Source organism: Chiloscyllium plagiosum, unplaced genomic scaffold (genome assembly GCF_037043375.1).
Source record: "Chiloscyllium plagiosum isolate Xiang-an unplaced genomic scaffold, Cpla_swu_hap1 HiC_scaffold_5, whole genome shotgun sequence".
Lineage (NCBI taxonomy): Eukaryota > Metazoa > Chordata > Chondrichthyes > Orectolobiformes > Hemiscylliidae > Chiloscyllium > Chiloscyllium plagiosum.
In genome coordinates, this window is record NW_028270143.1 from 133,190,911 (window position 1) to 133,212,295 (window position 21,385).

A 21,385-nucleotide genomic window follows, 5' to 3' on the forward strand; every position below is an offset into this window, starting at 1 on the left:
TTCAGCGTGTCCATAACGATCATCACCAACGTCTCCAGGTACACCATTGAGAGCATACTGTCCAGGTGGATAACGGCCTGGTACGGTAACTGCCCTGCCCAGGACTGTAAGAAACTACAGAAGGTTGTGTGCACAGCCCAGACCATCACAGAAGCCAACCTTCATCCATGGACTCCATTTACACAGCTCACTGCCGCGGAAAGGCTGCCAACATCATCAAAGACCCATCACACCCTGGTAATGATCTCCCACACCCTCTTCCATCAGGCAGAAGGTACAGAAACCTGAACACACGCACCAACAGGTTCAGGAACAGCTTCCTCCTGGACTCTCTAGTCACCAATGCTGACTGAGATAACATGCTCTCGCCTAGTGCACACCCTGTGCATTGTAACAGTATACCTCTGTCTCAGTCTCTGATCCATCCAGCCTTGTTTACTATGACCTGCCTGTACTGCTCACAAACAAAGCTTTTCACTGTACCTCGGTACACGTGACGAGAAGAAATCAAATCTAATCAACCAAACCAGACTAGGGTAAGGAGGTGAAAATGTGTTGCTGGAAAAGCGCAGCAGGTCAGGCAGCATCCAGGGAACAGGAGAATCGACGTTCTTCAGGAAGAAGGGCTTATGCCCGAAACGTCGATTCTCCTGTTCCCTGGATGCTGCCTGACCTGCTGCGCTTTTCCAGCAACACATTTTCAGCTCTGATCTCCAGCATCTGCAGCCCTCACTTTCTCCCCTAGGGTAAGGAGGGCAGATTTTAACTGTTTCTTGATATCACGTGGAGTGAATCGAATTGGCTGGAGACTGGTATCTGTGACGCTGGGGACCACTGGAGGAGCCTGGGGTGGATCAGGCTCGACACTTCTGGCTGAAGATTGCTGGGAATGTTTCACTTTGACCCACTCCCCACTCCTTTGTTGAAGATCTGCTTTTCCCCTCCTGTAGCCCTCTTTGAACCCAGTGACACAGAACGCTCCTTCCAATCCTCCTGCTCCTCTGCCCCTCAAAGCCTCGAACCTTGCCCCTGCCCTAGGTCTGAACATTGGGCATAGCGCCAACATTCACTTTGTTTTGTCAACCTTCGAGATTCTTTAAGCCTACGTTGGTGTCATCTAATCCCAGCCTTAGACACGAAAGACTTTAAGCAGTAAATGACAGTGCTGTGAGCCCGAAATTATCCTGAATTACAGAGTCAGGATGCCTGAGTGCTGGGTGAGGCTGACTACAGAGAGAGAGAGAAAGAGTGTTCAAACTGCCCTGCTCAGGAATCCCCATCACCAGCTCGGTATTTATACCGAGTAAACCAGCACGGAAAACATCAAAGCTCCCTCAACCTGCACACAGCTTAGACAGTGCTGTCTATCCCTGTCCCTCTCACTATCTCTCTCCCTCAGACAGTCAGCACACCGCGATGATGGACAGAACACTCTGTATCTCCTTGAGCCTTGTAGCTGTGGTAATGTTACTGCGAGATGTAGGTAAGAGATTCGCCCAGAGCCGATTGTTGTGTCAATACCTTAATGATGCCTCTGTTTTGAAATGTGAAGATGTAGCAGGATAAAGCTTCCCAGCTCCACACCCAGACAGGCCCACAGGGCAATGCAGGTGGGTACTGTCTCTCTGGGTACTATCTCACTGCACACTGTCTCTGGGCACTGTCTCTCTGGGCACTGTCTCAGTGTACACTGCTCCCCTTACTGAGCGCTCTGAACACTGTCTCTCTGAACACTGTCTCTCTGGGCACTGTCTCTCTGAACACTGTCTCTCTGAACACTGTCTCTCTGAACACTGTCTCAGTGTACACTGCTCCTCTTACTGAGCGCTCTGAACACTGTCTCTCTGAACACTCTCTCTCTTTCACTGTCTCAGTGTACACTGCTCCTCTTACTGAGCGCTCTGGGCACCGTCCCTCTGGGCACTGGTGGTGGAGGGGTACTCAGTGATGGTAACGCTGGGTGGTGCTGGTTAGAATGTCTTATTTTGTAATTCATTCATGGGATGAGGGTGTTGGTGGGCAGGCCAGTGTTCATTGTCCATCCCTAATTGCCCAGAGGGTCTGGAGTCACATGTAGGCCAGACCAGGTAAGGACGGCAGTTCCCTTCCCTTAGGGACATGGGGTTTCCCGACAATCAGCAATGGAGCCATGGCCTGCATTTGGCTATTCATTTCCAGATTTTTATTAAGTTCAAATTCCACCATCTGCCATGGCAGGATTTGAACCCGGGTTCCCGGGAGGTTACCTGGGTCTCTGGATTAACAGCCCAGCGATAATACCACTAGGCCATCACCTTCCCTATTGGAGATGCTCACAGGTTGGCCTTTGTGTGGCACAAATGGGAATTGCTACTTGTCAGCAAAGCCTGGATATGGTCCAGGTCTTGTTCTATTTGAGCACGGACTGTTTCAGTATCTGCAGACTCTCGAATGGTGCTGAACATTGTACAATCACCGGTGGGCATCCCCACTTCTGACCTTATGATGGAGGGAAGGTCATTGATGAAGCAGCTGAAGATGGTCGGGCCTAGGACACTACCCTGAGGGACTCCTGCAGAGATGTCCTGGGGCTGAGATGTTCCTTGAAAGTGGAGTCGCAGGTAGATAGGATAGTGAGGAAGGTGTTTGGTATGCTTTCCTTTATTGGTCAGAGTATTGAGTACAGGAGTTGGGAGGTCATGTTGCGGCTGTACAGGACATTGGTTAGGCCACTGTTGGAATATTGTGTGTAATTCTGGTCTCATTCCTACCGGAAGGATCTTGTGAAAGTTGAAAGGGTTCAGAAAAGATTTACAAGGATGTTGCCAGGGTTGGAGGATTTGAGCTACAGGGAGAGGCTGAACAGGCTGGGGCTGTTTTCCCTGGAGCGTCGGAGGCTGAGGGGTGACCTTATAGAGGTTTATAAAATCATGAGGGGCATGGATAGGGTAAATAGACAAAGTCTTTTCCTGGAGTGGAGAAGTCTAGAACTAGAGGTTTAGGGTGAGAGGGGAAAAATACAAAGGAGACCCAAGGGGCAACTTTTTCACACAGAGGGTGGTACATGTATGGAATGAGCTGCCAGAGGATGTGGTGGAGGCTGGTACAATTACAACATTTAAGAGGCATTTGGATGGGTATATGAATAGGAAGGGTTTGGAGGGATATGGGCCGTGTGCTGGCAGGTGGGACTAGATTGGGTTGGGATATCTGGTCGGCATGGACGGGTTGGACCGAAGGGTCTGTTTCCGTGCTGTACATCTCTATGACTCGATAACTGACCATCCAACAAACACAACCATCTCGCTATGTGCCAGGCCTGACTCTAACCAGCGAAGAGCTTGCCCCATGATACCCACTGATACCAGTTTTTCCAGGGCTCCTTGATGCCACACTCGGTCGAACACACCAAGGGAACCAGCACATCAGCTTTGACCTCACATCCCCCGCGGGTAGCGGGGTGGGGTAAGAGGCAGCAACCTCATTGCCCCTCTCGCTACACGTCGCATCCTAAACATAACGGAACAACAAGGAAATAACAACATGCCCAGCAAACCTATTACAACAACAAAGGTAGATAAAGGGGAAACAGGGAATGTAATACATTTGGATTTTCAAAGACGCTGCACATTAGGCTCCTTAACAAGAGAAGAATATTCAGCGCTGGGGATTGCACATCAGCATGGAGATGACCGGCTAATGAATAGAGTTGGGATATTGGGATGGCAGGATGTAGCTAGTGGAGAGCCCCAGGGATCAGCACTGGGCCCACAGTTAGTTACAATTTATATTGGACGAGGTAAGTGAATGTATTATCATCAAGTTTGTAGACGACTGAAACGTAAGTGGGAAAGAGAGAGGTGAGGATAACACACCGAATCTGCAGAGAGTTGTGGGCAGGTTAAATGATTGGGGGAAAACCTGGTAAATGGAACATAATGTGGGGGATGTGAGATTATGCACTTTAAAAGGAAGAATAGGATTTCATAGAATCCCTGCAGTATGGAAATAAGCCATTCGGCCCATTGAGTCCACACCAACCCTCCACAGAGCATAGAACGATACAGTGTAGTACAGGCCCTTCAGCTCTTGGTGCCCAGTGCTGATCCCTGGGGGACTCCACTAGCTACATCCTGCCATCCCAATATCCCAACTCTATTCATTAGCCGGTCATCTCCATGCTGATGTGCAATCCCCAGCGCTGAATATTCTTCTCTTGTTAAGGAGCCTAATGTGCAGCGTCTTTGAAAATCCAAATGTATTACATTCCCTGTTTCCCCTTTATCAACCTGTGAAACCAATGTGAAGCCCATCTTCAGAGGCGGTGGCCTAGTGGTATTATCACTGGGCTGTTAATGCAGAGACCCAGGCAATGGTCTGGGGACCTGGGTTCGAATCCTGCTACAGCACATGCTGGAACTTTAATTCAACAAAAATCTGCAATTAAGAATCTCCTGATGACCATGGATCCATTGTCAATTTTGGAAACACCCATCTGGTTCACAAATGTCCTTTAGAGAAGGAAACTGTCATCCTTACCTGGTCTGGCCTACACATGACTCCAGACCCACGGCAATGGGGTTGACTCTCAATTGCTCTCTGGGTAATTAGGGATGGCCTAATATAACTGCTGGCCTGGACAGTGACCCCCACGTCCCATGAATGAACAAAGAAAATCTAACCTACACCCAGGCCCACCCTATCCCTGTAGCCCTGCATTCCCCATGGCCAACCCCACTAACCTGCATATCTTTGGACTGTGGGAGGAAACCCACTGAGACACGGGGAGAATGTGCAAACTCCAGACAGACAGTCGCCCGAGGTGACTGGAATCGAACCCGGGTCCCTGGCGCTGGGAGTCGCCCCCAGCAGTTAGTGTCTGGGATGCACTCCCTGGAAATATGGACGAGGAAGGTTTATTCGAGGGACTTGAGAAGGTATGGGATGGTTATCGGATGGAAATGGTGAGCAGGGCTGTGGGGAAAAGGCAGGAGACTGCCACTGGGCTGAATGGCCTCCAGTTGCACTGTGACTATCTCAGGTCCTGCGTCTGCCTCCTCAGCTCAGAGAACAGTCTGTTCCTGCTGTTACTATCACCAAACTAACAAACCCAATCCTCTCTCTTACAGCTGCTTCTGACCAATTGGAGGGTGCCAAACAGCCAGGTTTGTATATTCACCCTCTGTCCAATCAGCTTGTACAACCACAACCCTGTCATCAGCACGCCGGCTCAGTGGTTAGCACTGCTGCCTCACAGCGCCAGGGACCCGGGTTCAATTCCAGCCTCGGACAACTGTCTGTGTGGAGTTTGCACATTCTCCCCATGTCTGCGTGGGTTTCCTCCCACAGTCCAAAGATTAGGTGGGTCACCCAGGGGAAATTGCTCACCGTGTTAGGTCAGGGGAAAGATGTAGGGAAATGGGTCTGGGTGGGTTACTCTCCAGAGGGTTTTAGTGGACTTGTTGGGCTGAATGGCCTGTTTCCAAACTGTAGGGGTTCTAATCTCAGTTAAAAGTCCTCCTGCCAGAGCTGAGCGATGGGTGGGGTAATGCCCTGGAATAACCCTATCAGGGCAGAGAGAGGTTTATCAATTCAATGAATCACTCTGGAATCAGGGGCTCATGATGGTCACCATGAACTCATCATCGATTAGTCAGAAAACCCCATCTGGGTCACTAATGTCCCTCAGGGGATGGGAACTGCCACCCTTACCTGGTCTGGCCTACACGTGACTCCAGACCCACAGCAATGTGGGCGACTCTTCACCACCCCCTGAGATGCCCCGAGCAGGGGTAATTAGGGATAGGATCACACACTTGCTACAAGCACCCATTTCTCACAGTGGACCCGAGTGCGCAGTGGGACTCAGTCACATCACTCAGAGTCATGGTTCCCTTTTTTGGGGAAAAGGTTTCCCTCCATTGGAAGTGATTCACGATGATCCCTGGGATGGAGGGATTGTCTTGTGAGCAAAGGTTGGGACTCGACTCCCTGCAGTTTAGAAGCACGAGGGGTGATCTCATTCAAACATGTCACACTCTTTCAGGGAAAGCTCAGTGGGTCTGGCAGCACCTGCCCAGTTCTGGGGAAGGGGACACCGAACCCCAAACGTTAACTTGGATTTCTCTCCACAGACGCTGCCAGACCCACTGAGCTTTTCCAGCAATTTCTGGTTTTTGTTTCTGATTTCCAGCTTCCACATTTCCTTTAGTTTTTATTTAGGAGTGTTGAGGGGCTCGGCAGGGTCAATGCTGGGAGGGTGTCTCCCCTCATGGGAGAGTCGAGGGCCAGAGGGCACTGGCTCAGAATAAAGGGGCACCGACTGGAGGCTGAGGTGGGGAGGGAATCCCTTCTCTCAGAACTCCTCGTCTCAGGGAGCTGTGGAGGTCAGTGTCCTTGTGGATATTTCAGGCTGAGACCGAGAGATTCTTGATCTGTCGGGAAATCAAGGTGAAAGGGCAGGAAAGGGACGCTAGGAATGTGGGATCAGCCATGGTCCGACTGAATGGCAGAACAGGCTGGAGGGGCCGAATGGTCTACCCCTTTCCTGTTTCGGACAGCCGTCCATCCCGTGGAATTTCATTGGGTTCCCCTGATCCAGATACAGTTCAGGGGAAGCTGGACAAGCAGGTGAGGTGGAAGGGAAGGCAGATCGAGGTGTGAGTGGGGCAGGAGGATGCACTGACGGGCTGAATGGCCTGTGTGCGCGTGTAGCTGGAATCCCTGAAAGTTAAAACCAGGTGCTGTCCTCTGTCAGAGAGACCCGTGGTTTCTCAGCTAACACTCAGAAGAACAAAGGAATTAGGGGAGTCCATTCAGTCCCTCTACCCTGCCCGGCCATTCGATAACATCATGGCTTATCTGATTGGGGCCTGAGCTCCCCTTTAATGGTACAGAAGGAGACCATTTGGCCCATCGTATCGCCCTATCCTCCCTGTAGCCTTCTCCCTGTTGATCAGAAATCTGTTGGACTCACCTCTGACTATATTCAATGACCCTGCCTTCACTCTGAGGGAAAACATTTCACACGACAAGAGCTCTGAGAGAGAAAGCATCCTCTCCACCTTCATCTCCACTGGGAGACCGTTATTTTTAAAGCCTGTCCTTTAGTTCCAGACTCCCTGACGAGGGGAACGCAATATCCTTGTAGCCAGGTCCCCTCTGGATTGTCCATGTTTCTGTGAGATCACCTCTCGTTCTCTCAACTCCCAATGGGTACACTCCCAAACCTCCCCTCGTAAGATAAGGCCTTCATCCTAGAGGAGCGGCTTATTCCAGTCCCTGTCACACACAGCAAGTCAGGATTAATCAATAACTCATTGGTAAAGGAGCTTCTAGGAGACAGCAATCACAAAGTAATAGTTTGAAAGGGAGACCTGTGGGTCTGAGACCAGTGTTTTAAACTAAATAAAGGCAGTGCTCACGAAGGTAACCCAGATGTTGCCAGGGTTGGAGGATTTGAGCTACAGGGAGAGGCTGAACAGGCTGGGGCTGTTTTCCCTGGAGCGTCGGAGGCTGAGGGGTGACCTTATAGAGGTTTACAAAATTATGAGGGGCATGGATAGGGTAAATAGGCAAAGTCTTTTCCCTGGGGTGGGGGAGTCCAGAACTAGAGGGCATAGGTTTAGGATGAGAGGGGAAAGATATAAAAGAGACCTAAGGGGCAACTTTTTCACACACAGGGTGGAACGTGTATGGAATGAGCTGCCAGAGGAAGTGGTGGAGCTGGTACAATTGTAACATTTAAGAGGCATTTGGATGGGTATATGAATAGGAAGGGTTTGGAGGGATATGGGCTGGATGCTGGCAGGTGGGACTAGATTGGGTTGGGATATCTGGTCAGCATGGACGGGTTGGACCGAAGGGTCTGTTTCCATGCTGTACATCTCTATGACTCTATGACACTATGAAAGGTGGGTCAGTGTGTATGGGGGTGTCAGACTCCTACAGAGCTATTCAATAAAGATGTGACCCTGTGAGAAAGAGAGATGCATCATCCAGAGGCTAACTAACACTGGACCAGTCAGTTCCATGAGGGATAGACGAGAGGATTGGGCAGAGCTTCTCCGAGGGTGACCTCATTTGGAGGCTTGGACATTGTCCTGATTTCCCCGGGGCAGCTGTGAGGGTGAGTGTGGGGTTTGGGAATCTGAAGGGAAGGGAAGATGGGGGCGGTAGAGGAGGGAAGATGTCATGTGAGAAAGGGGGCAACGGGGGTGGGGGTGGGGGCAAGTCTCCACGGCAACCGCCACTGCATCTCAGCTCGGGCCCTTAACTTGGGGTCCTGGGCCTGATGTGAAAGGTCCTGTATTCCAGACCAGCGGAGGATAATTAATGAGATAACGGGAAGCAGACAGCTGACTGTGAATCAGAGAATCCCTCCAACCCATTGAGTACACACCAACTCCCCCCCGAGGAGTATACCATCCAGACGTCTGACGCTGTGGGTGCTCAGTCATTGAGTGACTAGGGGATTATGGGTAACTGAGCCCACTCTCAGAGCCCACGCCGGGCCCAGACTCACAGCCCAGGCCGGGCCCAGACTCACAGCCCAGATCGGGCCCAGTCTCACAGCCCAGACCGGGCCCAGTCTCACAGCCCAGACCGGGCCCAGTCTCACAGCCCAGACCGGGCCCAGTCTCACAGCCCAGACCGGGCCTAGACTCACAGCCCACGCCGGGCCAAGACTCACAGCCCAGATCGGGCCCAGTCTCACAGCCTAGATCGGGCCCAGACTCACAGCCCAGGCCGGGCCCAGTCTCACAGCCCAGGCCGGGCCCAGTCTCACAGCCCAGGCCGGGCCCAGTCTCACAGCCTAGATCGGGCCCAGTCTCACGGCCTAGATCGGGCCCAGTCTCACGGCCCAGGCCGGGCCCAGTCTCACGGCCCAGGCCGGGCCCAGTCTCACGGCCCAGGCCGGGCCCAGTCTCACGGCCCAGGCCGGGCCCAGTCTCACGGCCCAGGCCGGGCCCAGTCTCACGGCCCACATCGGGCCCAGACTCACAGCCCGGTCTCACAGACCAGGCCGGGCCCAGAGTCACAGCCCAGATCGGGCCCAGACTCACAGCCCGGACCAGGCCCAGTCTCACAGCCCGGACCTGGCCCAGTCTCACAGCCCGGACCTGGCCCAGTCTCACAGCCCGGACCTGGCCCAGTCTCACAGCCCGGACCTGGCCCACTCTCACAGCCCGGACCTGGCCCACTCTCACAGCCCGGACCTGGCCCACTCTCACAGCCCGGACCTGGCCCACTCTCACAGCCCGGACCTGGCCCACTCTCACAGCCCGGACCTGGCCCACTCTCACAGCCCGGACCTGGCCCACTCTCACAGCCCGGACCTGGCCCACTCTCACAGCCCGGACCTGGCCCACTCTCACAGCCCGGACCTGGCCCACTCTCACAGCCCGGACCTGGCCCACTCTCACAGCCCGGACCGGACCTGGCCCACTCTCACAGCCCGGACCTGGCCCACTCTCACAGCCCGGACCTGGCCCAGACTCACAGCCCGGACCTGGCCCAGACTCACAGCCCGGACCTGGCCCAGACTCACAGCCCGGACCTGGCCCAGACTCACAGCCCGGACCTGGCCCAGACTCACAGCCCGGACCTGGCCCAGACTCACAGCCCGGACCTGGCCCAGACTCACAGCCCGGACCTGGCCCAGACTCACAGCCCGGACCTGGCCCAGACTCACAGCCCGGACCTGGCCCAGACTCACAGCCCGGACCTGGCCCAGACTCACAGCCCGGACCTGGCCCAGACTCACAGCCCGGACCTGGCCCAGACTCACAGCCCGGACCTGGCCCAGTCTCACAACCCAGACCTGGCCCAGACTCACAGCCCAGACAGGGTCCAGTCTTACAGACTGGACCTGGCCCACTCTCACAGCCCGGACCAGGCCCACTCTCACAGCCCAGACCAGGCCCAGACTCACAGCCCGGACCAGGCCCACTCTCACAGCCCAGACCAGGCCCAGACTCACAGCCCGGACCTGGCCCAGACTCACAGCCCGGACCTGGCCCAGACTCACAGCCCGGACCTGGCCCACTCTCACAACTCAGACCGGGCCCAGTCTAACAGCCCAGACCTGGCCCACTCTCACAGTCCAGACCTGGCCCACTCTCACAGTCCGGACCTGGCCCACTCTCACAGCCCGGACCTGGCCCACTCTCACAGCCCAGACCAGGCCCAGACTCTCAGCCCGGACCTGGCCCACTCTCACAGCCCGGACCGGGCCCAGACTCTCAGCCCAGACCAGGCCCAGACTCACAGCCCGGACCTGGCCCACTCTCACAGCCCAGATCGGGCCCACTCTCACAGCCCAGACTGGGTCCAGACTCACAGCCCAGACAGGGTGCAGTCTCACAGCCCAGACAGGGTCCAGACTCACAGCCCAGACAGGGTGCAGTCTCACAGCCCAGACCAGACCCAGTCTCACAGCCCAGACCAGGCCCAGTCTCACAGCCCAGACCAGACCCAGTCTCACAGCCCAGACCAGGCCCAGTCTCACAGCCCAGACCTGGTCCAGTCTCACAGCCCAGACCTGGTCCAGTCTCACAGCCCAGACAATGTCCAGTCTCACAGCCCAGACCAGGCCCAGTCTCACAGCCCAGACCAGGCCCAGTCTCACAGCCCAGACCTGGCCCACTGTCACAGCTCAGACTGGGCCCTCTCTGACAGCTGAAGGATGGGTATTTGCGATGAGCAATTATCCGGATATGTCTCCTGCACACCCCCCCTCCCAGGAGCAGGGTTTGGCCTCAGGGAGTGTGCGAGCTCCAGGCCCTCAGCACTCAACATCCACGTCTGTCTCTTTACAGAATTCTACCTGAACAAGGGTACGGCTAATCACTTCATCAAACGGATAAAGAGATCGGCAGAAATCCCAGATATCCTGGAAAGGTCAGAGACACTGCACCATAATTAACCTCAACACACACAGGAACAGAGAGCCAGTGACGGAGATATGGAGAGAGGAGGATAGAGAGAGAGAGAGACAGGCAGAGAGAGATAGAGACAGACACAGAGACAGAGAGAGAGAGACAGACAGAGAGAGAGACAGACAGACAGAGAGAGAGACAGACAGGCAGAGAGAGAGAGAGAGACAGACACAGGGACAGACAGGCAGAGAGAGAGAGAGAGACAGACTGACAGACAGAGAGACAAACAGACAGAGAGAGAGAGAGAGACAGACACAGAGACAGAGAGAGAGAGACAGACAGACACAGGGACAGACAGGCAGAGAGAGAGACAGACACCGAGACAGAGAGAGAGAGACAGACAGAGAAAGAGACAGACAGACTGACAGACAGAGAGACAGACAGACAGACAGAGACAGACAGACAGACACAGGGACAGACAGACAGGCAGAGAGAGAGACAGACACAGAGACAGAGAGAGACAGACAGAGAGAGATAGAGAGACAGACACAGAGGCAGAGAGATAGACACAGAGGCAGAGAGAGACAGACAGAGAGAGATAGAGAGACAGACAGAGAGAGAGACAGACAGAGAGACAGACAGACCGACAGATAGGCAGAGAGAGAGAGAGAGAGAGACAGACAGACACAAGAGAGAGAGACAGACAGACTAACAGACAGAGAGACAGAGAGAAAAGAGACACAGAGAGAGACAGACTGACAGAGATAAACAGAGGCAGAGAGAGAGAGACCGACAGACAGATACATAGACAGGGAAAAAGTGAGGTCTGCAATGCTGGAGATCAGAGCTGAAAATGTGTTGCTGGAAAAGCGCAGCAGATCAGGCAGCATCCAAGGAGCAGGAGAATCGACGTTTCGGGCATAAGCCCTTCTTCAGGAATGAGGAAAGTGTGTCCAGCAGCCTAAGATAAAAGGTAGGGAGGAGGGACTTGGGGGAGGGGCGTCGGAAATGTGATAGGTGGAAGGAGGTCAAGGTGAGGGTGATAGGCCGGAGTGGGGTGGGGGCGGAGAGGTCAGGAAGAAGATTGCAGGTTAGGAAGGTGGTGCTGAGTTCGATGGATTTGACTGAGACAAGGTGGGGGGAGGGGAAATGAGGAAACTGGTGAAATCCGAGTTCATCCCTTGTGGTTGGAGGGTTCCTAGGCGGAAGATGAGGCGCTCTTCCTCCAGCCGTCGTGTTGTTGTGGTCTGGCGATGGAGGAGTCCAAAGACCTGCATATCCTTGGTGGAGTGGGAGGGGGAGTTGAAGTGTTGAGCCATGGGGTGGTTGGGTTGGTTGGTCCGGGTGTCCCAGAGGTGTTCTCTGAAACGTTCTGCAAGTAGGCGGCCTGTCTCCCCAATATAGAGGAGGCCACATCGGGTGCAGCGGATGCAATAGATGATGTGTGTGGAGGTGCAGGTGAATCTGTGGCGGATATGGAAGTTTCCTTTGGGGCCTTGGAGAGAGGTGAGAGGGGAGGTGTGGGCGCAAGTCTTGCACCTCCTGCGGTTGCAGGGGAAGGTGCTGCGAGTGGAGGTTGGGTTGGTGGGGGGTGTGGACCTGACGAGGGAGTCGCGGAGGGAGTGGTCTTTCCGGAACGCTGATAGGGGAGGGGAGGGAAATATATCATTGGTGGTGGGGTCCGTTTGGAGGTGGCAGAAATGACGGCGGATGATACGTTGTACATGGAGGTTGGTGGGGTGGTAGGTGAGGACCAGTGGGGTTCTGTCCTGGTGGCGGTTGGAGGGGCGGGGCTCAAGGGCGGAGGAACGGGAAGTGGAAGAGATGCGGTGGAGGGCATCGTCGACCACGTCGGGGGGGAAATTGCGGTCCTTGAAGAAGGAGGCCATCTGGGTTGTGCGTTTTTGGAACTGGTCCTCCTGGGAGCAGATGCGGCGGAGTCGAAGGAATTGGGAGAATGGGATGGCGTTTTTACAGGGGGCAGGATGGGAGGAGGTGTAGTCCAGGTAGCTGTGGGAGTCGGTTGGTTTGTAGTAGATGTCCGTGTTGATTCGGTCGCCTGAGATAGAAATAGAAAGGTCGAGGAAGGGGAGGGAGGAATCTGAGACTGTCCAGGTGAATTTGAGGTCGGGGTGGAAAGTGGATGAACTGTTCAACCTCCTCGTGGGAGCACGAGGCGGCGCCGATACAGTCATCGATGTAGCGGAGGAAAAGATGGGGGGTGGTGCCAGTATAGCTGCGGAAGATGGACTGTTCCACCTGGGAGCAGATGCAGCAGATCCTCATTTCCTCCAAACCAAAGGAGTAGCCATGGGCACCCGCATGGGCCCCAGCTATGCCTGCCTCTTCGTAGGACATGTGGAACAATCCATCTTCCGCAGCTATACTGGCACCACCCCCCATCTTTTCCTCCGCTACATCGATGACTGTATCGGCGCTGCCTCGTGCTCCCACGAGAGGTTGAACAGTTCATCCACTTCACCAGCACCTTCCACCCCAACCTCAAATTCACCTGGACAGTCTCAGATTCCTCCTTCCCCTTCCTCGACCTTTCTATTTCTATCTCAGGCGACCGAATCAACACGGACATCTACTACAAACCAACCGACTCCCACAGCTACCTGGACTACACCTCCTCCCATCCTGCCCCCTGTAAAAACGCCATCCCATTCTCCCAATTCCTTCGTTTACGCCGCATCTGCTCCCAGGAGGACCAGTTCAAAATACGTACAACACAGATGGCCTCCTTCTTCAAGGACCGCAATTTCCCCCCCGACGTGGTCGACGGTGCCCTCCACCGCATCTCTTCCACTTCCCGCTCCTCCGCCCTTGAGCCCCGCCCCTCCAACCGCCACCAGGACAGAACCCCACTGGTCCTCACCTACCACCCCACCAACCTCCATATACAGCGTATCATCCGCCGTCACTTCCGCCACCTCCAAACAGACCCCAGCACCAAGGATATATTTCCCTCCCCTCCCCTATCAGCTTTCCGTAGAGACCACTCCCTCCGTGACTCCCTTGTCAGATCCACACCCCCCACCAACCCAACCTCCACTCGCAGCACCTTCCCCTGCAACCGCAAGAAATGCAAGACATGCGCCCACACCTCCCCCCTCACCTCCCTCCAAGGCCCCAAGGGATCCTTCCATATCCACCACAGATTCACCTGCACCTCCACACACATCATCTATTGCATCCTCTGCACCCGATGTGGCCTCCTCTATATTGGGGAGACAGGCCGCCTACTTGCGGAACGTTTCAGAGAACACCTCTGGGCCACCCGGACCAACCAACCCAACCATCCTGTGGCTCAACACTTCAATTCCCCCTCCCACTCCACCAAGGACATGCAGGTCCTTGGACTCCTCCATCGTCAGACCATAGCAACACGACGGTTGGAGGAAGAGCGCCTCATCTTCTGCCTGGGAACCCTCCAACCACAAGGGATGAACTCAGATTTCTCCAGTTTCCTCATTTCCCCTCCCCCCACCTTTTCTCAGTCCCAACTCTCAGACTCAGCACCGCCTTCCTAACCTGCAATCTTCTTCCTGACCTCTCCGCCCCCACCCCACCCCAGTCTGACCTATCACCCTCACCTTGACCTCCTTCCACCTATTGCATTTCCAACGCCCCTCCCCCAAGTCCCTCCTCCCTACCTTTTATCTTAGCCTGCTGGACACACTTTCCTCATTCCTGAAGAAGGGCTCATGCCCGAAACATCGATTCTCCTGCTCCTTGGATGCTGCCTGACCTGCTGCGCTTTTCCAGTAACACATTTTTCAGATACATAGACAGGACAGAGTCAGATAGACAGACAGATAGACAGACTGAGACAGACTGACAGACACTCAGACAGATAGAGAAATATAGAACTCAAACAGCTGATTTCTCATTCATTCAAAGACTATCAGCGTCACTGGCTGGGCCCGGCATTTATTACCTGTCTCTAGTTGTCCCTTGAGAAGGTGATGGTTCACCCACAATGCCCTGAGGGAGGGAATTCCAGGAGTTTTCCCATCCAGGCAAGTGGGGAGTATTCCATCACACTCCTAACTTATGCCTTGAGGATGGATACAAGCTCCATCAACACTCGGGAAGCTTGACACCATCCAGGACAAAGCAGCCGCTTGATTGGCACCACATCCACAAACATCTATTCCCTCCCCCACCGACGCTCAGTAGCAGCAGTGTGTACTGTCTACAAGATGCACTGCAGAAATTCACCAAAGATCCTCAGACAGCACCTTCCAAACGCACGACCACTTCCATCTAGAAGGACAAGGGCAGCAGACACATGGGAACACCACTTTCTGCAAGTTCCCCTCCGAGCCACTCACCATCCTGACTTGGAAATATATTCCTGATGAAGGGCTTTTGCCCGAAACGTCGATTTTACTGCTCCTTGGATGCTGCCTGAACTGCTGTGCTTTTCCAGCACCACTCTAATCTAGACTCTTGGAAATATCTCACCGTTCCTTCACTGTCACTGGGTCAGAATCCTGGAATTCCCTCCCTCAGGGACGTTGTGGGTCAACCCACAGCACACGGACTGCAGCGGGTCAGGAAGGCAGCTCACCCCCACCTTCTCAAGGGGGCAACTAGGGACAGGGCAATAAATGCTGGGCCCAGCCAGCGATGCCCGGGCCCTGAGAATAAAGTAAAGGAGAGCGAGGAACTGAGTGAGCTCTCTAACCACAAGCTGGGAGCCTGTGATGTGGAACAAGGGTGAGCTGCTGGAAGTGAGTCTCTCAGGGTGAGTAATGTATGACCCTGTTGGATGTGGCACTGATGAACCTATTTCTGTATTTCCTGATCACAGCATCACTGAACGAGTGGAAGGAGCATGGGAGAAAGTGAAGGAAGTCTTTGAGGAGATAATGGATGTAGAAATTCTCGATGAGTGAGGAGATGGACCTCACGATCTCACCCACTGGCTGTCAGCTTTAACCTGAGATTACATTGTTTTTCACTGGGTCAGGCACCCCCTGAACTCTGAACCTGTATATAACACACAGCGCACTGTATAGTAACTGTAACCAGTGAACTCTGAACCTGTATCACACACAGCTGAATTCAGAACTTGTATCTCATACACAGTACACCATATAGTCACTGTCCACACTGAATTCAGAATCTGTATTACCACAAGTTATATATAATATTGACATTAATAAAAATTCTGTTTTTATTCTTCTGTGTCTCAGCCTCTCATTGACCACTCAGTAACGGCAAGAAGATGGGATTGGACGGGCAGAAAGGATGCAGTCTTAAACAGTTCCAATTTGGAGGTGTCGGTGTTGGTCTGGGGTGGACAAAGTTAAAAATCACCCAACACAGGTTATAGTCCAACAGGTTTAATCGGAAGCACTAGCTTTCGGAGCGCTGCCCCTTCATCAGGGGGTTGTGGGGCACCTTCTATATCTTACGGTCCTGCCCCTGACTAGTGTCCCGATGAAGGAGCAGTGCTCCGAAAGCTAGTGCTTCCAGTTAAACCTGTTGGACTCTAACCTGGTGTTGGGTGATGGTTAACTTTAAACAGTCCCTGCTGTGTGTTAGTGAGGGGCATGACGAAATGGTCACAGCCTGGCCCATCTTCTGTTGCGCAGTGTGTAATTTCTGCTGAGTCAGCAGAGAGTGTGAGATGGTCGGACAAATACTTGGAATTTCTAGAAAGACGTGACAATCCTTGACTCTTGAAAGTTGTTATACAAAGCGCTGAAACCTCAAATATCGGAACAGGAGGAGGCCATTCGGCCCCTCAAGCCTGCTGCATTACTATCAAGGCTGAGCATCCGACTCAGTCCCCTGTTTCCAATTTCTCCCCATACCCTTAGATCCCTTTAGCCCTAAGAACTATACCTAACTCCTTTTTGAAACATTCAATGTTTTAGCTCAAATGCTTTCTGTGTTAGAGAGTTCCTTAGGCTCCCCACTCTCTGGGTGAAGACTTTTCACCCCATCTCATCCTAAATGGCGCCCCCAGTGTCCATAATTGGTGACCCCCTTGTTCTGTGAGCTGCGCCTCCCCATTCTCCGGAACATCAGCAAATATAATCCTAACCCAATCAGCCTCTCTGAAAATGTTGAGGGTCGTTAGTGTATCGTGGAGTTACTTTGTGAAGGATCTGTAGCTGGTTCAGACCAATGTATGACCCCCCCCCCACCGATCATTCCAAAAGTCTTCCAATAGCTGGGTTGGCGCTGAGTGACAAAGAGTGTGTTGCTGGAAAAGCACAGCAGGTCAGGCAGCATCCGAGGAGCAGGAGAGTCGACGTTTCGGGCAGGAGCCCTTCATCAGGAATGTGGGGTGTGACAACAAACGAGAACCCCCCCCCCCCCACCCCACCCCCCTGAAATTCCCTGGGTATTCCCAAGAGGAAACAATCTGCTGGACAGTGCGATGTGAAAGAGTAAACAGTTCCTCCTTGTAGCACTAAATGGGTGAAAAGCTGACAGAATAACGGGGACTGCTATTAGTTCCCACAGCGGACAGGTCGATTAAACTCAGATTAATATCGAAGCCTGATTCAAAGCTGGCATCCAAGTTCAGCAGGTAACAGGGAGGGCAAATGGGAGGGTGGCCTTTGTTTCGAAGGGAATTGAGTACAAAATTCAGGAGGTTTTACTAAAACGAAACAAGGCGCTAGTCAGAGCACAGCTGGATCCCAGGGCAGATGGACCGATATCGGAGGCATATCAGAGAAGGTTCCCTCAGCTGACCCCGGGAAGGAGGGACGGTCTGGGGAGGAGAGGCTGAGTAGGTTGCGCCTGTACTCATTAGAATGTGGTTAAATGTGAGGCAACTTTATCCAAGCATACAATGTTCTTAGGAAAATTGACAGGGGAGATGTGAAGATGGCTGGAGAGTCTCAGACCATCTCAGTGTAAAGGGTCACACATTTCAGACACCGCCAACAAGGAATTTCTTCTCCCGGGGGAAGGGACTCTGGAATTCTTTATCACAGCGAGCTGGTCAGGCTGGGTTAGTGAATATATTGATGATTGTTCTGAGCTAGATGTTTAATCAGGAAGGGGAATGGAAGGGCCAGGCAAGAGGAGTTGAGGATGATCAGATCAGCCGTGAACTCATTGAGGGGATGGGCTGAAGGGCCTACTTCTGTTCCTCCATCTGACAGTCTCTACGAACAAAATATAGGAAGCACCAGTCCCTCACAGAACCTGTTGGACTTATTCTACCCTTGGGAGAAAGTCAAACTATTCAACTATGGAATCCATCACAGCAGCGGAATCTGACTCTGCATTTTAACGTGTGGTGGAGAATGAGACTCCTGGGGCTGTGCTGGAGACTGACCTCATTGTATCTTCACACTAACATTATTCCTCACTTCGTAGTTTGGCTGAGAATGTGGCCACACTTTGACCTGAACAGCCAGTCATTAGTTGTTCAATGAACTCACCAGCCTTTTGATGCATAAAGGGGTCGTGTTGGTTATTTTGAAATAGGAACACACAAATCTGGGATGATGATGGTTCACTTTAAACTGAGGGGTGATAGATATTGGGCAGAGGTCAGAAGTAGTTTATTTACTCCGAGTAGTAGGGGGTATGGAATGCTTTGCCTGCAACAGTAGTAGATTTGCCAACTTTAAGGGCATTTAAATGGTTATTGAATTCTTTGAGAAGGTGACCAAACCAGTTGATGTGGTGTATATGGATTTCAGCAAGGCGTTCGATAAGGTTCCCCACAGTAGGCTATTGCGGAGGAATGGGATTGTGGGAGATATACCAGTTTGGATCAGCAATTGGCTTGCTGAAAGAAGACAGGGTGGTTGATGGGAAATGTTCATCCTGGAGTTCAGTTACTAGTGGTGTACCGCAAGGGTCAGTGTTGGGTCCACAGCTATTCGTCATTTTTATAAAAGACCTGGATGAGGGCGTAGAAGGGTGGGTTAGTAAATTTGCGGACGACACTAAGGTCGGTGGAGTTGTAGATAGTGACGAAGGATGTTGTAGGTTACAGAGAGACATAGATAAGCTGCAGAGTTGGGCTGGGAGGTGGCAAATGGAGTTTAATGCGGACAAGTGTGAGGTGATTCACTTTGGTCGGAGTAACCGGAATGCAAAGTACTGGGCTGATGGTAAGATTCTTGGTAGTGTAGATGAGCAGAGAGATCTCGGTGTTCAGGTACACAGATCCTTGAAAGTTGCCACCCAGATTGACAGGATTGTTAAGAAGGCATACAATATTTTAGCTTTTATTAATAGAGGGATTGAGTTCCGGAACCATGAGGTTATGCTACAGCTGTACAAAGCTCTGGTGCGGCCACATTTGGAGTATTGTGTACAGTTCTGGTCACCGCATTATAAGAAGGATGTGGAAGCTTTGGAAAGGGTGCAGAGGAGATTTACTAGGATGTTGCCTGGTATGGAGGGAAGGTCTTATGAGGAAAGGCTGAGGGACTTGAGGCTGTTTTCGTTAGAGAGAAGAAGGTTGAGAGGTGACTTAATAGAGACATACAAGATAATCAGAGGGTTAGATAGGGTGGACAGGGAGAGGCTTTTTCCAAGAATGGGGACGGTGAGCACGAGGGGGCATAGCTTTAAATTGAGGGATGATAGATATAGGACAGATGTCAGAGGTAGTTTCTTTACTCAGAGAGTAGTAAGGGTATGGAATGCTTTGCCTGCAACGGTACTAGATTCGCCAACTTTAAGTACATTTAAGTCGTCATTGGACAAGCATATGGTTGTACATGGAATAGTGTAGGTTAGATGGGCTTCAGATTGGTATGACAGGGCAGTGCAACATCGAGGGCCGAAGGGCCTGTACTGCGCTGTAATGTTCTATGTTCTAGACCCAACAACAAGATGATACAAACCCTTCGTCCCCGGACTGGTCTGTGGTCGTGACGGGAAATGAAAAGTCAAACCTGTGGCTCAGCTCAACAGAAGAAAAGCACAAACTCATCAACAGAGCGAGAGACACCACCACCAGCCTCCAGCAGAGTCTCACCCTGTCTGACTGAAACACCAAGGTCTGCATTCAACTATCGCCAGGAGCTGATTCCCAGTAGGAATCTGAGTGAACAGCTCTGCACTGACATTGTGTGTCAACTTACTGATTGGCATCACCAGATCTCTCCTTCAAATATTAGAGTCTAAACTCCGACACCAGTTGAATCCACAAGACAAGCCGCGTAGTTGTTGGGAGCCATTTTGTAAGACACCTCCTGTCTGTTATAAAGAGAGAGTCCGGTTTCCTTCAATCAATACCCCACTTTCTAAACACACAGTCCCATCAGGAGGTGCCAGCAATGACATTTTGTTTAATGATTGTTGACACACCATGATTTTGAATCTCTTGATTAAAGCTGCCTCGAACTTCCTGTGGTCTAAGGAGAGCTGTCCCACTCTCGACCATAGATAGATCCAGACAACCTGCCTTCTCCAAAGCTTTGACACTTTTTGATCCTCTCGATCCTCAGTGAAGTGATGGACGGTGTCCGTAACAGAGCTATCAAGCAGCACCTGCTCAGCAATAACCTGCTCAGTGACGCCCAGTTTGGGTCCCCCCAGGGTCACTCAGCTCCTGACCTCATTACAGCCTTGATTCAAACATGGACAAAAGAGCTGGATTCCAGAGGGAGGGGAGAGGGACAGACCCTGACATCAAGGCTGGATTCGACTGAGTGTGGCATCAAGGAGCCTGAGAAAAACTGGAATCAACGGGTATCGGGGGGCAAACTCTCTGCTGGTTGGAGTCAGACCTGGCACATAGGAAGATGGTCGTGGTTGTTGGAGGTCAGTCACCTCAGCTCCAGGACATCTCTGCAGGAGTCCCTCAGGGTAGTGTCCTCGGCCCAACCATCTTCAGCTGCTTCATCAATGACCTTCCCTCCATCATAAGGTCAGAAGTGGGGATGTTCGCCGATGATTGCACAGTGCTCAGCACCATTCGCGACTCCGCAGGTACTGAGTCAGACATCACATGACACCAGGTTCTAGCCCAACAGGTTTACTTGAAATCACTAGCTCTCAGAGCACTGCTTCACTTCGCCTGACAAAGGGGCAGGGCTCTGAAAGCTTGTGACTTCAAATAAACCTGTTGGGCTATGTGAGGAAGTGAGTGTGTAAAAATGGTAGTATTGTAAAATGGGGGAAAGCAATGCGAGGTCCCTTTAAGAGATGGTGCTGTCTGAACAAGGGTTTAAAGTGCAGGAGCACAGAGAGCTCCCCAATTAAAACACTTCATATCAAACAGCAATGCAGCATTTTTACCCAGAAAACAATTTAAATTCAGCCAATTAATTAAAAAAGACACTTGGAGACTAATGATCAATTAAATTCAAACCAGTTGGCTTTGACTACCTCAAACCAATCCAATTGTAAAGAAATTAGAACAAAGAACAAAGAAAATTTACAGCCCAAGAACAGGCCCTTCGGCCCTCCAAGCCTGAGCCTATCCAAATCTACTATCGGTCAATTCCTAAGCATCTGTATCCCTCTGCTCCCCACCTCCTCATGCATCTGCCCAGACACATCTTAAATGAATCTACCGTGCC

The 21,385-nt window shown here is 52.3% G+C and overlaps 1 long non-coding RNA gene across 2 annotated transcripts; it reads left to right on the forward strand.

Moving 5' to 3' along the window:
- The first annotated feature begins 1,232 nt into the window (after positions 1-1,232).
- On the forward strand, positions 1,233-16,050 carry LOC148150035 (uncharacterized). Of its 2 annotated transcripts, XR_015757141.1 has the most exons (4): positions 1,246-1,483; positions 5,109-5,144; positions 10,800-10,881; positions 15,682-16,050. It is a non-coding gene; the product is annotated as an uncharacterized LOC148150035 (long non-coding RNA). The 2 variants fall into 2 exon arrangements; XR_015757142.1 differs by lacking the exon at positions 5,109-5,144 and having other exon boundaries at positions 1,233-1,483.
- Positions 16,051-21,385: the final 5,335 nt, after the last annotated feature.